Genomic DNA, 13060 nt, shown 5'->3' with positions numbered 1-13060 from the left:
AAAGACCTCTCCTCAGATGAGCCTGTGGATTGCCTGAGTCTAAAATATTTTATATGTGTTATGATCCAAAGATGAAACATGTCCTGTAACATAAAGAATCTTGACACCTGGAATTCTTGAACATCTCCGTTATGTGCTTGTGCTTTATTTATCTTGCTGTTTTGTATATTTTGCATTAATTTGTTTAACCACTTTTTTGTGATGGCTTTAAAATTTTATTTTCATCACTTTCATTGAGATATAATTGACATACAACACAGTATATCTTTAAGTTATACAGTATAATGATTTGACCTACATGCATCATTAAATGATTACCACTACAAGTTTAGTGAACATCCATTTTCTTATACAGCCAAAAAATAAAAGAAAATTTGTCTTATACAGACAAAAAATAAAAGAATATTTTTGTGATTTACCATAAAAATCTTCATATATAGCTTACAGCAGTGTTAATTATGTTTATCATGTTGTATATTATTTATATCTTTAGTACCTATTTATCTTATAACTGGAAGTTTGTACCTTTGGGCCACATTCTTCAACATACAAAGATATTACAGTACTTTTTTTCTTGGACAAGTAATTTAAAAAAAAATAGCACTACAGTGAGTTAAGTATAAATAAGTCAGAAACAGATGGATCACATAGCCATTGAGACCCACATGTTTGAAAAACAAGTGAGAAATTCCTACTGTTTTGTATCCTCAAATATAAAAATATCTTTTACTTTTAAAAAAGTTTTGTAGTTTTTATCATGTTTTAACTCAAAGATCGTGTTTCTTTTTTTTTTTAATTGAAGTATAGTTGACTTGCAATATTATATTAGTTTCATGTGTACAACATAGTGATTTAGTATTTTTATAGATTATAATCCATTAAAAATTATTACAAAATAATGGCTATAATTCCTGATGCTATACAATATATCTTTGTTGTTTATCTATTTTATGCATAGTAATTTGTGTCTCTTAATCCCATACCCCTATCTTGCCCCTCCCTTCTTCCCTCTCCTCTCTGGTAACCATTAGTTGGTTTTCTATGTGTTTCTATTTTGCTATACATTCATTTGTTTTATTTTTAGATTCCACATGTAAATGATAACATAGAATATTATTCTTTCTCTGTCTGACTTATTTCACTAAGCATATTGTCTAAGTCCAGCCACATTGCTGCAAATGGCAGAATTTCATTCTTTTTTATGGCTGAATAATATTCCATTTTATCGATATAGGTAGGTAGGTAGGTAGATAGATAGATAGATAGCTCATCTTCTTTGTCTGTTTGTTGATATACACTTAGGTTACTTCCATATCTTAGCTATTGTAAATATAGCTGCTATGAACGTTGGGGTGCATGTAGCTTTTCAAATTTATGCTTTCCTTTTTTTCCAAATATATACCCAGGAGTGGTACTGCTGGATGGATCATGTGGTAGTTCCATTTTTAGTTTTTTGAGGAACTTCCATACTGTTTTTCATGGTGGCTGCACCAATTTACATTCCCACCAACAGTATAGAAGTGTTCCCTTTTCACCGCATCCTCACCAACGTTTGCTATTTGTGGTCTTTTTGCTGATAGCCATCTGACAGGTGTGAGGTGATACCTCATTTTTATTTTGAGTTGCATTCTCTAGTAATTAGTGATTTTGAGTGTCTTTTCATGGCTTGTTAGCTATCTGTATGTCTTCTTTGTAAAGATGTCTATTCAGGTCTTTTCCCCATTTTTTGATTGGGTTGTTTATTTTTTTGATATTGAGCTGTATAAGCTATTTTTATATTTTGGAACTTAACATTTTGTCAGTCATATAGTTTGCAAATATTTTCCCCCATTCTGTAGGTTGTCTTAGAGTTTTATGGATGTTTTCCTTTGCTGTGCAAAAGCTTTTTGTCCCATTTGTTAATTTGTACTTTTGGTTCTTTTTCCTTAGGAGATAGATCCAAAAAACATATTTCTACAATTAACGTCAAAGAGTGCTCTGCGTATGTTCTCTTCTAGGAGTTTTATGGTTTAATATCTTGCATGTAGGTCTTTAATCCATTTTGAATTGTCTTTTGTATATGGTGTAAATGTTCTAACCTCATTCCTTTACATGTATGTGTCCAGATTTCCCAGCACAAGGTATTGATGAGACTATCTTTTCTCCATTGTATATTCTTGTAGATTAACTTTGTTGTAGATTAACTGACCACAGGTGTGTGGGTTTATTTCTGGGCTGTCTATTACTTTCCACTAATCTAAGTATCTGTTTTTTTGGCCAGTATTATACTGTTTGGATTACTTTAGCTTTGAAGTATAGTCTGAAGTCAGGGAGGGTGATACCTCCAGCTTTCTTCTTTTTTCTCAAGATTGCTTTAGAAATTCTGGGTCTTTTATGGCTCCATCTAAATTTTAGGATTATTTGTTCTAGTTCTGTGAAAAATGTCATGGGTATTTTGTAAGAAATTGCATTGAATCTGTAGATTGTAGTATGGCCATTGTAACAATATCAATTCTTCAAATTCAAGAGCACAGGCTATCTTTCCATGTCTTTATTATCATCTTCAACCTCCTTCATTAATATTTTATAGTTTTCAGAGTTTGGTCTTTCACCTCCTTAGTTAAGTTTATTCATAGGTTTTTTTTTTTAATCCTTTTTTTTTTAAACATCTTTATTGGGGTATAATTGCTTTACAATGGTGTGTTAGTTTCTACTTTATAACAAAGTGAATCAGTTATACATATACATATGTTCCCATATGTCTTCCCTCTTGCATCTCCCTCCCTCCCACCCTCCCTATCCCACCCCTCCAGGCTGTCACAAAGCACCGAGCCAATTTCCCTGTGCCATGCGGCTGCTTCCCACTAGCTATCTACCTTAAAACGTTTGTTAGTGTGTACATGTCCATGACTCTCTCTCGACCTGTCACAGCTCACCCCTCCCCCTCCCCATAACCTCAAGTCCGTTCTCAAGTAGGTCTGCGTCTTTATTCCTGCCTTACCCCTAGGTTCTTCATGACATTCTTTTTTCTTAAATTCCATATATATATATATGTGTTAGCATACGGTATTTGTCTATTTCTTTCTGACTTACTTCACTCTGTATGACAGACTCTAGGTCTATCCACCTCATTACAAATAGCTCAATTTCGTTTCTCTTTATGGCTGAGTAATATTCCATTGTATATATGTGCCACATCTTCTTTATCCATTCATCCAATGATGGGCACTTAGGTTGTTTCCATCTCTGGGCTATTGTAAATAGAGCTGCAATGAATATTTTGGTACATGACTCTTTTTGAATTATGGTTTTCTCAGGGTATATGCCCAGTAGTGGGACTGCTGGGTCATATGGTAGTTCTACTTGTAGTTTTTTAAGGAACCTCCATACTGTTCTCCATAGTGGCTTACCAATTCACATTCCCACGAGCAGTGCAAGAGTGTTCCCTTTTCTCCACACCCTCTCCAGCATTTATTGTTTCTAGATTTTTTGGTGATGGCCATTCCGGGAACCTGGCAGTGGCGGGCTGCACAGGCTCCGCGGAAGAGGGGTGTGAAGAGTGACCTGTGCTCGCACACAGGCCCCTTGGTGGCGGCAGCAGAGCCTTAGCATCTCCCGCCTGTCTCTGGGGTCCGCGCTTTTAGCCGCGGCTTGCGACCGTCTCTGGAGTTCCTTTAAGCAGTGCTCTTAAACCCCTCTCCTCGCGCACCAGGAAACAAAGAGGGAAGAAAAAGTCTCTTGCCTCTTCGGCAGGTGCAGACTTTTCCCCGGACTCCCTCCCGGCTAGCCGTGGTGCACTAACCCCTTCAGGCTATGTTCAAGCCACCAACCCCAGTCCTCTCCCTGCGCTCCGTCCGAAACCGAAACCCGAGCCTCAGAGCCTCAGCTCGCAGCCCCGCCTGCCCCGGCGGGTGAGCAGACAATCCTCTCGGGCTGGTGAGTGCTGGTCGGCACCGATCCTCTGTGCGGGAATCTCCCCGCTCTGCCCTCCGCACCCGTTGCTGTTCACTCCTCCGGCTTCGAAGCTCCCCCCTCCGCCTCCCGCAGTCTCCGCCCGCGAAGGGGCTTCCTAGTGTGTGGAAACTTTTCCTCCTTCACAGCTTCCTCCCACTGGTGCAGGTGCCGTCCCTATTCTTTTGTCTCTGTTTTTTCTTTTGTTTCTTTTTCCCTACCCAGGTACGTGGGGAGTTTCTTTCCTTTTGGGAGGTCTGAGGTCTTCTGCCAGCCTTCAGTAGGTGTTCTGTAGGAGTTGTTCCACGTTTAGATGTATTTCTGGTGTATCTGTGGGGAGGAAGGTGATCTCCGCGTCTTACTCTTCCGCCATCTTCCTCTCATTCCCCTATTCATAGGTATTTTATTCTTTTTCATATGATTTTAATTTTTTTTCTTTCTCTTTCTGGTAGTTTATTATTAGTGTATAGACAAGCAACAGTTTTCTGTATATTAATCTTGTATCCTAGAACTTACTGATTTCATTTATTAGGACTAAGAGTTTTCTGCTAGACAGTTAAGGGTTTTCTATATAGAGTATCCTGTCACCTGAAAGTTTAAATTCTTAGCTTACAATATGGATTCTTTTTATTTCTTTTTCTCATCTAATTGCTCTGACAAGGATTTCTCATACTATGTGTAATAGAAATGGCAAGAGTGGATATCATTGTCTTGTTACTGAATTTAAAAGAAAGACTTTCAGATTTTTATTGTTGAGTATGATGTTAACTGTGGGTTTGTCATAACTTGCCTTTATTATGCTGAAATATGTTCTCTCCATACAAACTTTGATGAGAGTTTTTATCATGAATGGATGTCAAATGTTTTTTCTGCCTCTATTGAAATGATCATGAGATTTTTATTCTTTCTTTTGTTAATGTGGTGTATCACACTGATTGGTTTGCAAATATTGAAACATCCTTGTGTCTCTGGAATCAATCCAACTTGATCATGGTGTATGATACTTTTTATATATTGTTGGATTCCGTTTGCTAATATTTTGTTGATAAATTTTTCATCTATATTCATCCAAGATATTGGTCTGTCATTTTTTTTGTAATCTCATTGTCTGGTTTTGATATCAGTGTAATCATGGCTTCATAGAATGAATTTGGGTGTGTTCTGTCCTCAACTTTTTGGAATAGTTTGTGAAGGATAAGAATTAACTCTTCTTTATATGTTTGGTAAAATTCCCCTGTGAAGCTGTCTTGGACTTGGCCTTTTGTTTGTTGGATTTTTTTTTTTTCATTACAAATTCAATTGCACTACTAGTAATATGTCTGTTCAAATTGTCTATTTCTTCTTGATTCTGTCTTGGCAAGTTATATGTTTCTAGAAATTTGTCCATTTATTTTAGCTTTTCCAATTTGTTGTCATATACATATTTGAGGTATTCTCTTATGGTTTTTTTGTAGCTCTGTGGAATGTTGTTGTATATTTCTCCTCTTTCATCTCATATTTAGTTTATTTGGGTCCTCACTATTTTCTTTTTAGTGAGCCTGGCTAAAAGTTTATCAATTTTGTTTATCTTAAAAAAACCTCATTTTTTCATGGATATTTTCTATTGCTTTTTCTTTTTATTTCCTATTTTATTTATTTCCTCTCTAATATTTTGTTTCCTTCCTTCTGCTGACTTTTGGCTTTTTTTTTTTTTTCCTAATTACTTTAGGAGGCAGGTTAGGTTGTTTTTGAGTCTTTTTGTTTGTTTGTTTCTAGAGGAAGGCTTGTATAAACTTGGTATAAACTTCTCTCTTAGAACTAGTTTTGCTGCATCCCATAGATTTTGGAGAGTTGTGTTTCCATTTTCATTTGTCTTCAGGTATTTTCTGATTTCTTTTTTGATTTCTTCATTAAGGCATTTGTTTTTTAGTAACATGTTGTTTATTCACCAACTGTTTTTTCTTTTCCCATTTTTCTTCCTGTGATTGATTCTAGTTTCATACCATTGTGATCTGAAAAAATACTTGATAATTTCTATCTTCTTAAATTTGTTGAGACTTGTTTTGTGGTCTAGCATATGATCTACCTTAGAGAACATTCCATATGCACTTGAAAAGAATATGTATTCTGATGTTTTGGGATGTAAAGTCCTATGGATTTCTGTTAAGTCCAAATGGTCTATTGTGTCATAAGACTGGTATTACCTTACTGATTTTCTGTCAGGATGAACTGTCTATTGTTGTAAGTGGGTTGTTAAAATCTCCTACTGTTATTATTTTATTGCTAATTTCTCCCTTTATGACTGCTAGTATTTGCTTTATATATTTAGATACTCCTGTATTGGGTCCATATATGTTAATGGGTGTAATATCCTTTGTTTGTATTGATTCCTTTATCATTATATAATGCCTTTCCTTGTCTTCGGTTAGGGCCCTTGTTTTGAAGGCATTCTGCCTGATATGAGTATTGCTATTTCAGCTTTCTGTTTGTTTCCTTTTGCATGAAATATATTTTTCCATCCCCTAATTTGCAGTTTGTGTGTGTCTTTAGCTCTAAAATTAGTCTCTTGTAGGTTCCATATAGATGGATCTTATTTTATTTTATTTATTTTAAAATCCAGTCAGCCACCCTATATCTTTGGATTGGAGCATTTAGTCCATTGACATTTAAAGTAGTTATTGATAGGTATGTGCTTATTGCCATTTTATTACTTGTTTTCTGGATTTTTTTTAGTTCTATGTTCTTTTTTCTTCTTTTTGTTTCTTCCCTTTTTGTTTGATGATTTTCTTTAGTATTATGCTTGTGTTCTTTTTAGTTTTTGTGTATCTATTGTAGGTTTTAAATTTGTGGTTACCATGGGGTTCATATATATTTACCGATAAATATGTATACTTGTTTTAAACTGGTAGTTATTTAAATTCAAACATACTCTAAAAGGTCAACATTTTTACCCTCCTTCCCCATGTTTTGCCTTTTTGGTGTCATATTTCACATATTTATGTTTATCTCTTAACTGTTTATTGTAGTTATAGTAGTTTTTACAGTTTTGGCTTGCTTTTTTTGTCTTTTAATCTTTGTACTGGCTTATTTAAGTGCCTGAACCTTAGTCCTTATATATATTTGCCTTTCCTAGTGATATTTTTCTCTTTCCTATAGATTTTTACTTATTTTTCACTTAGAGAAAACACTTTAAAACTTATTTTAGGGTGGGTATAGTGTTGATAAATTCTTTTACTTTGTGCTTGTCTGAAGAGTTCTTTATCTTTTCTTCTATTCTAAACTCTCTCTCTCTCTCTCTCTCTCTCTCTCTATATATATATATATATATATATATAATGGAAAGGCATTTTCTTTTAAATATAGCAGTGTGTACAGGTCTATCCCAAACTCCCAATCTATCCCTCCTCTCCTCCCTTCCCCACCACCGACAGTAACCATAAGTCTGTTATTCAAGTCTGTGAGTTTTGTAAATAAGTTCATTTGTATCTTTTTTTTTTTATATTCCACATGTAAACAATATCATGTGATATTTAGCTTTCTCTGTCTGACTTACTTCACTTAGCCTGATAATCATCAGGTCCATCCACGTTGCTGCAAATGACATTATTTCATTCTTTTTAGTAGCTGAGTAATATTCCCTTGTATAGCTGTACCACATTTTCTTTATCCATTAATCTGCTGATTGCTTCCATGTCTTGGCTCTTGTAAAGAGTGCAGCAATGAACATTGAGGTGTATTTATACTTTCAAACCATGTTTGATAGGTAATGACACTTTGCTGGGTATCCTGGGTTGCAGATTTTCCTTTTTAGCAGTTTGAATATATCATTCCACTCTTTTTGGCCTGCAAAGTTTATGCTGAAAAATCAGCTGATAACTTTATGGGGGTTCCTTTGTATAGGATTATTTGCTTTTCTCTTGATGCCTTTAGTATTCTCTTTTTAACATTTTGCCATTTTAATTATGATATGTCTTTGTGTGGGTTGTTTGGGTTCTTCTTCTTTGGGGACCCTGTGTGCTTCCTGTATTTGGATATCTGTTTCTTCCATCATGTTTGGGAAATTTTCAGCCATAATTTCGTCAAATACATTTTTGATCCCCTTCTCTCTCTCTTCTCCTTTTGGGACTCCTATAATGCAAATGTTGGTATGCTTCATGTTATTCCAGAAATGTCTTCATTTTTTTTTTTCCTTTTTGCTGTTCTAATTGGGTGATTTCCTTTACTCTGTTTTCCAGAGCACGTCTGTTTATCACCTAGTCTGCTATTAATGCCTTCTAGTATGTTTTTCATTTCAACTATTGTATTCTTTAGTTCTGACTGGTTCATTTTTATGCTTTCTATTTCATTTTTAAAATCCTCACTGTTTTCATCTGCTTTTTTCTCTAACTCATTTAACATTCTTATTAGCATGCGTTGAATTCTTTATCTAGTCTATTGCTTATTTGTTTCATTATTTATTTTTTCAGTTCTTTTAGTTGAGACCAGTTCCTTTGCCATTTCATTTTGCTTAACTTTCTCTGCCCCTATGAATTTAGGTGAAATGATTACCTATTAAGTCTTGAAGCAAGCACTGTTCTTATGTGGCAACATCCTACCTTTGGTGGGAGAAGTGGATTTGACATAGATACCAGTCACATCCTTCCTCAGTGTGTGTTGGCAGCTATTACTTGGTAGGGAGTGGGGCTGGAGATGAAAGGGCTAGAGCTGGAGCCAGGTGTAAGGTGGATTTCCCCTCTTCTCAGTGATCATCACCACCCTATTGGTGGCAAGGTCTGATTCCAAGTTGCTGGAGCAGAAGACATGAGGGTCAGGCTTGAGCTGGCTTTGTTCCCTTGAAGTTGTTTTTTTTCCCCCTCTCCCAGTACAAGACACTTACCCCAGTGAGAAGGAGTGCTGATGCGAGTGAGATCTATGTGGACTGTCAGCTCATGTTGGCTGCACACAGAGTTTGGAGCTGTCTTTGATGCACCAGTGAGCTGCCTGTGCAGCTGTCAGCAATTGTTCTCCTTGCTCTGCTCAGACAGAGCCTCAGGTCCCCTTTGTCCCTCACTGTCAATTACTCCCCCAGGATAAAATTGAGAGTCCTATAACAACAACAATAGCATTTTCATATAATTCCAATAGAATAATCTTTTTGAAATATTCAAAGACTTGCTGTGTACTTCAAAAATGTGTCAAGATCCAAATCCCAGTACAGCAAAATAGTATACTAAACAGAACACAACTAATAAATGATTTGAAATAAGATTATGACCTTGAAATCTATGATAGCACAGAACAATGGATAAGTATAAATTTAATTTATTCATAGAAGGAAACAAAAATAATTCTACTTAAAAACAAATAAAACTTAAGGATTTTTAAAGAGGTAATTAAATTTTCTAGGCATGTGATGAAAATAGGCTGGAAAAAGTTTTTTAACCTTTGGAAAAATAGAAGAAGAAAGGGATGGTTTGTAAGGATTTGTTGTATGTATTAATTTTTTCCTTTTAATCACTAGAAATCAATAAACAGTTTTATTTCTTATTTGGAGTTGTTGAGATATCTAGGAAAATAATAAACTTATTTGGAGGTAAAAACACTATGAATAAAAACAAGATATGTAGAATACAATTTGACAAAGAAAATACAACTTCCTAAAAAGTAAAATAAAATTAAAAAAAAGCAAGGAACCATAAAACAACATTACCAGCAGAAGCAACAATATTTTAAAAATTTAAAACCACTTAGAATTAATACCAATTTAAATTTTTACATAATAATATGTATTTAAAGAAGACTTTTCTCATGTGGGTAATATAAGACCAAGTAAAAGTCAAATCTATTTGATGTCCACAAGAGCAATGACTAAAATAAAGAAAAAAATAAAAATTGACAAGTGTAGAACAGGAATAATTTTTAATTGGTCATCATATTAATATCTGAGATATTTGAATTAAAATGTAAAAAACACTTTTTTCACAGAAAAAAGTATCATTATTTAAAATGTGCAATTACAAAAACTTTTAATTTCCTTGAAATTTGTATAAGGAAAATAAACACAGGCATATACACACCACATATACACACAGTAAAAAATGTATAGGGAGTACAAAGATAACAGAAGAAACATTTTATGTTTGTTAATGTATTTTAACCTATTCCTTCCAGCCCTTGGCATATCAAAGAGATAAAAATAAACAATATTTAATAAAATTTCAATATATATTAATTTTAGTATTGTTTTGTACTAAAATCTACACCTTGTAGAGAATAAATCATGCATGTAAGCGTCCATGAAACATTTTACAACACCTAACTATATTTTATGCCTAGAAATAACATTAAGGAATTCCAAAAATATTATCTTAATGAAATTAATTTAGAAATTAAAGTATAAATTACTTTAAAAAGCAATAAAAAAACCCAATATTCACCTAAATTATATGGGTATTACAATATACACTCTTATATGAACCCAATTTAAGGGTCTAGTAAAATTTATGATTAATACATATTTGAAAAGTAAAGATAATGAGAAACATATCTATGAAAAAATGGTATGTAGTCAAGATATAACAATGGACAATTTCAAAACTGTGTTACTACAAAGAAAGTTTTGTTACAAATAAAGAAAAAATAATATAAAATAAGTATATTAAACGGTTAAATAGCACTATAATAATTGCAAATAAAATATTATAAGTTATAATATTTCTACTATCTCTTTCAAATATTAAAATATATATGGTGACATCAATAGCAAGAATTTTTAAAGATAGGAACTTTTATAGACACTATTTCAAAATATATAACACATTTTAAACTGTGAAAATAATTTCAATAATAAAATATATTTCTAGAAAATGGAATTACATTTCTTATAGGTAGTAAATTGTGGTATTAGAAAGAAGGATCCTCTCTCAGAACCTTCCTGATGCCGCATTTGTATCCTGTTTCTCCAACCTCCAGGGCCCATTCAATCCTTCCAGCCTGTGACGAGCAGCAGAGAAAAACTAATTACATATCATTTTCTTGCCCCATACACACCTTGAGGCAAGCAAAAAAATAGAATAAATTTTAACAATGAGGGAAATTGTGCACATCTTGGCCCATCAGTGTGGCAACCTAATTGGTGCCAAATTCTGGGAGGTGATAAGTGATGAACATGGCATAGACCCCACCGACACCTATCATGGGGATAGAGACCTGCAGTTGGACTGCATCTCCATGAACTACAATGAAGCCACAGGTGACAAATATGTTCCTCATGCCATCTTGGTGGATCTAGAACCTGGGACCATGGACTCTATTCGCTTAGGTCCTTTTGGTCAGATCTTCAGACCAGACAATTTTGTTTTTGGTCAGTCTGGGGCAGGCAACAACTGGGCCAAGGACCACTACACAGAAGGTGCCGAGCTGGTTAAGTCGTGGATGTGGTTCTGAAGGAGGCAGAGATCTGCGACTGCCTTTAGGGTTTCCAGCTGACCCACTCGCTGGAAGGGTCACAGATTCTGGAATGGGCACCTTGCTCATCAGCAAGACATATGAAGAGTATCCCAATGGCATCATGAAGTCTTCAGTGTAGTGCCCTCACCCAAAGTGTCCGAATCTGTAGCTGAGCCCTATAATGCCACCCTCACCATCCATCAGCTGGTGGAGAACACTGATGAGACCTACTGCATCCACAACCAGGCCCTTTACAACATCTGCTTCCACACCCTCAAGCTGACCACGCCAACCTAAGGGGACCTGAACCGCCTCATCCTGACCACTAAGAGTGGTGTCACCACCTGCCTCCACTTCCTTAGCCAGCTCATTGCTGACCTCTGCAAGCTGGCAGTCAACATGGTGTCCTTCCCATGTCTTCACTTCTTCATGCCTGTTTTTTCACCTCTAACCAGAGGTGGAAGCCAGCAGTATCAGACACTCACTGTGCCCGAGCTCACCCAGAAGATCTTCTATGCCAAGAACACAATGGCTGCCTGTGACCCCCACTATGGCTGGTACCTCACCTTGGCTCCTGTCTTCTGTGGGTGAATGTCCATGAAGGAGGTGGATGAGCAGAAGCTCAACATGCAGAACAAGAGCAGCAGCTACTTCCTGGAATCAATCCCCAGCAACGTCAAGACAGCTGTCTGCAACATCCCAATCTGTGGCCTCAAGGTTGTGGTCACTTTCATTGGCAAGAGCACAGCCATACCGGAGTTGTTCAAGTTCACCTGAGTGCAGTTCTCTTCCATGTTCTGCTGGAACGCCTTCCTCCACTGTACACAGGCGAGGGCAGGGACGAGATGGATTTCACCAAGGCTGAGAGCAACATGAAAGACCTCATCTCTGAATACCACCAGTAGCAAGATGCCACAGCAGAAGAAGAGATTTTTAGTGAGGAGGCTGAATAGGAGGCCTAAGGTCAAACCCCATCACCTAAGTCTTCTCAGTCCCTTCAGACTTCTTCCTCAGTCATCCCTTTCCTCTCCCTCAGAATTTGCATTTTCTGACTCTTTTTTTTTTCTTTTTTTGGGATGTGGGTAGAGGTTCTAGAACAGTGCCTGGCACATAATAGGCACTCAATAAATATTTGTCATTTGTTAAATATCTCCTCTCTCTTTCCACTTCTGGCAGAACCGTTTCTGCCATTCTGGGTAACCCTGTATTTCCTTCTGGTGCCCATTCCTCCCATCTGTACAGTTAACATTTCCAACTTCGTTTTCAAGATAACTCATCAAGAAGCTGTGTCTCATCAAATCTCACGTAGAACTGTGGGCTGACAACCCAGTTAGATGACCACCAACCTAGACCTGTGTGGTAGCCCAGGGGAAAGGAAACCAAGCAACAGGTAGAAGTCCCTACAAGGAAGAGATGGTTTTTGTTTTGTTTTGTTTTTTTAACATCTTTATTGGGGTATACTTGCTTTACAATGGTGTGTTAGTTTCTGCTTTATAACAAAGTGAATCAGTTATACATATATTCCCATATCTCTTCCCTCTTGCGTCTCCCTCCCTCCCACCCTCCTTATCCCACCCCTCCAGGCTGTCACAAAGCACCGAGGCGATATCCCTATGCCATGCGGCTGCTTCCCACTAGCATTCTACCTTATGTTTTTTAGTGTATATATGTCCATGACTTTCTCTCGTCCTTTCACAGCTCACCCTTCCCCCTCCCCATATCC

The 13060-nt window shown here is 36.2% G+C and overlaps 1 pseudogene across 1 annotated transcript; it reads left to right on the top strand.

The window, feature by feature from the left end:
* The first annotated feature begins 10974 nt into the window (after window positions 1-10974).
* On the top strand, window positions 10975-12290 carry LOC309835942 (tubulin beta chain-like; annotated as a pseudogene). The gene has a single exon. The product of its transcript is annotated as a tubulin beta chain-like (transcript).
* Window positions 12291-13060: the final 770 nt, after the last annotated feature.

The sequence above is a fragment of the Grampus griseus genome (genome assembly GCF_964374135.1).
Source record: "Grampus griseus genome assembly, chromosome: 18".
In the NCBI taxonomy this organism is placed as follows: domain Eukaryota; kingdom Metazoa; phylum Chordata; class Mammalia; order Artiodactyla; family Delphinidae; genus Grampus; species Grampus griseus.
The sequence above is the reverse complement of the archived record's forward strand: the minus strand, read 5'-3'. Positions and strand labels throughout refer to the sequence as shown.